The 2500-nt window shown below is 43.7% G+C and overlaps 1 protein-coding gene across 2 annotated transcripts in view; it reads right to left on the bottom strand.

Moving 5' to 3' along the window:
* LOC143285534 (uncharacterized) overlaps window positions 1-2500 on the bottom strand; it is a 196962-nt gene that overhangs the window by 78768 nt on the left and 115694 nt on the right. The window lies entirely within an intron of this gene.

The following is a 2500-nucleotide window of genomic DNA, read 5'->3' as shown; positions in this document are numbered from 1 at the left end:
CTTTTCTTCCTTTTTTCCTGTCTACAAGTGAATTTCGTTTACTGTCAAAGTGGAATTGTCTATAGAATTTGTCTGGGGATAACCTTTCTGTTGCCGTGGGTTCTTTCACGTGCACTAAGTTCATGTTACACAAGAGGCCCTCGGTTTATTGTCTCATCCGAAAGGCTAGCACCCAGACCACCAATCAAGGTCTAGTGGGACTCGAACCCACAGACTCTCGCTTCCTACCCGGGCACATTACCACTCGGCCATCGCTTGACACAAAGCTGGCACTGAAAGATTTATCGATTGATTCCCTGCAGCCCCCTCCCACCCCGTTCAATCAATCTAAATTCATTTGTCCCAGTCCTCTTTTTTCTTTGTTCTGCAGCTGCCTTGTGTAACTCCCCACCCCCCCCCCCACACCCCTCCCTGCCCCCGCCCCATCACCACGTCCTCTGCATCCCCCCCCCCTCCCCTCTTTCTCTCCGAACCCTCTTCACACACACCCTCCCCATTTCAACGAAAAATAACCCAAAACAAACAACAACAACAAACAAACGGGATTTGTCCCAATGATCAAACGTTTTCAAATGAAGCGGAAAAAAAAGAAATAAAGAGAGGGAGAGAGGGGAAGGGGGGGGGGGGGAGGGGGGAGCAAGGGGGGGAGCAGCTGCTTCTGTTTCGGACTTGATAGTCTTATCTCTCTTTGCCAGCCTTTCAGGCCCACCATTTTTTTTATCATTATATCTTCATCTCTTTTTTTTTTTCTGTTGTTCCTGTTATTCCATCCCATGGTTTCTGTTTGCCTCTGTGTGCGTGCCTGTGTGTATGCGTGAGTGTGTGCGACGCAAGTCAACGAGCGGTTGTGAAAGAAATGACATTTTTCTTCTTTTATTCTGTGTTCATTTTCTTCTTTTATTCTGTGTTCCTTCTCATCCATTTTCTTTCTCTGGCGTCCTGTCGGAGGGAAAATGGCGAACCGATGTTGGCAAAAGAAGGTCTAATCGAGGTGAATACTGAGCATTGAAATATGTTACATGGCTGGGAGACAGAGAGTGGGCGAGAGATTGAAAGAGAGAGAGACAGACAGACAGACAGAGAGGCAAAAAGACACAGAGAGAGAAACAGAGAAAGACAGAAAGAGAAAAAGACAGGCAAAAAGACAGACAGAGAGAGAGAGAAACAGAGACAGAGACAAAGAGACAGAGAAAGACAGACAGGCAGAGAAGCAGACAGAGAGACAAACAGAGAGAGAGAGTGAGAGAGAGACAGAGACAGAGGCAGACAGTCAAACTGACAGACAGAAACAGAGATCATCAGAGATCGTCTCCTGCCCAGCCCTGTCAGAGGACGCCTGGTGAGTGGCACAAAGCACGGGAACCAACCAGGATGGCCACGTCTGGTCACTGTCACTGCCACACCACTCACCACCCACATCCAGCCACATCCGGAGAGCGAGAGAGACGTGGATGTGGACGTAGACATAGACGTTTAATTCATATAGGCCATAGAAGGAGGTACACATGGAATTGACATAAAGTCGCTTATTAGTACAAAGAAAAATTACGTTACATAAGCACTGCGTTGCTTAAATGCTCAATGTAAATACAAAGCAAAATGTTGGACAGTAGTTTCATTCGCAGACAATAACAAAATCAGTTTAAATAAACAAGGCTGTCTATGTTTTTTGAGTGGAATTAATTGTTCTCTCATATTTCTGAATGCTGGACAACTAAGCACAAAATGGGCCTCATCTTCAGTTGATTCTTTGCATAATGGGCAATAACAAATTACAAATGTTTGACTGCCTACAGCGATACTGATGAGAAAGAACACCAGAGACACCCAATCTAAATTTCGTCATTAAATACTTCAAACTTCTAGCACTATGCATACACATATAAATAAGAACACTACGTAAATTATTGATCATTCTGTATACACTGAATCTGTCACTGTCCTGGATATGAGAATTCCAACTCTGCCGTCTACAATCAACCAGTCTTCCGCGGAACACACGAATAAAAGCATCTATATCTTCAACACTTTGATTTAGCCATTCAACACCAAAACCGTATTCATATAATTTCTTTCTAACATTTGAAACCCAATTTCTTCAACCCTTATGATCTTATTCTAACAGTATTTTGTATGCTTTATAAGGCAATCTGTGTTCATCCATTTGTGTTAACGTGAACCAATACTTAATACATTTAACAGCAGAGAGCAACGATATTGGGTATGTCAGTCTTACCATAGACGAGATCATTTGGTGTCTGAAGGGAGACCCCTAAAAAAAGTTTTCAAAGCATATGGATGAATTTTTTCACAGTGTATAGCAGCAGAGTCAAGACCCCATAATACTGCCCCGTACTGTATCATAGGCTGGATCTGGAGTGAGAGAGACAGAGACAGACAGAGAGAGAAAGAGACAGACAGACAGACACAGAGAAAGAGAGAGAGACAAAGACAGACACAGAGAGACAGAGACAGACATAGAGAGACAGACAGAGACAGA

Source organism: Babylonia areolata, chromosome 9, assembly GCF_041734735.1.
Source record: "Babylonia areolata isolate BAREFJ2019XMU chromosome 9, ASM4173473v1, whole genome shotgun sequence".
In the NCBI taxonomy this organism is placed as follows: Eukaryota; Metazoa; Mollusca; class Gastropoda; order Neogastropoda; family Buccinidae; genus Babylonia; species Babylonia areolata.
The sequence above is the reverse complement of the archived record's forward strand: the minus strand, read 5'-3'. Positions and strand labels throughout refer to the sequence as shown.